This window comes from Lates calcarifer, linkage group LG11 (genome assembly GCF_001640805.2).
Source record: "Lates calcarifer isolate ASB-BC8 linkage group LG11, TLL_Latcal_v3, whole genome shotgun sequence".
Classification (NCBI taxonomy): domain Eukaryota; kingdom Metazoa; phylum Chordata; class Actinopteri; family Centropomidae; genus Lates; species Lates calcarifer.
Genome location: NC_066843.1, coordinates 4,916,320 through 4,917,128, shown reverse-complemented (window position 1 = coordinate 4,917,128; position 809 = coordinate 4,916,320).

The following is an 809-nucleotide window of genomic DNA, read 5'->3' as shown; positions in this document are numbered from 1 at the left end:
TCTCTTCATTTATCCCACTTGTCTAGCAGAGATGTAACAACAGTTCAGTTGTCAGACACCACTGACAGTTATAAAGGTAAAGCTTTTAGCTGCTGCCAGAGTGTTTTGACTTACAGTGGATGGGCCTGTCTGCTCTCACTTCCACCTAAATGCTGTCAGGATACAGCAGCTTGCCAACTGCAAAAACACTCCAGACAGAAAGTCCTGCTGCCTCAGAGAAACCGTCCACTTTGAGACTGAATAGGCTGTCTTACAGAAGCAGCTTGGGAAAAAAAAACAAACAATAACTTTGAAAGGTCTGGAGTCCTGGGACCAACAACTGGACACCAAAATTGTTCTCTGTCGATGAAGTAGTTCATGTCATGTCATCTGTCGTGCTGAGTGAGTTCCTGAAATGGTATGCAGTCAGTCGTTTAAAAACACTACACCGGTGCTCTGGGCACTGCTGCACTGCAGCTCAGGTTAGTTTTTGCCAGCTTAGAGGTCTGCAAGGTGTTCACATTACCTTGAAAGACTGACTCACTCTTCAGGCTGCAGTGCTCTTTGACTTCCAGGGCAACATGAGAGCACAGAGATGGCATTAACACAGGAAATGGACTATTATCATTATTCGCAGAGAAAGCTTCTGAAGGCTGGTAGAGGAAAGCATGTGGAGGGAGAGTTGCAGAGAAAAAATGAATCACGTAAATGATTAATTTGCTCCATCTGAGCATTATGAGACAGTTGGTTACAGTCTGTAATAATCACATGATCTACATCTCTGATGCCAGTGAAATAAAAAACAAAAGGAAGGAAACTTGAGCCAGAAA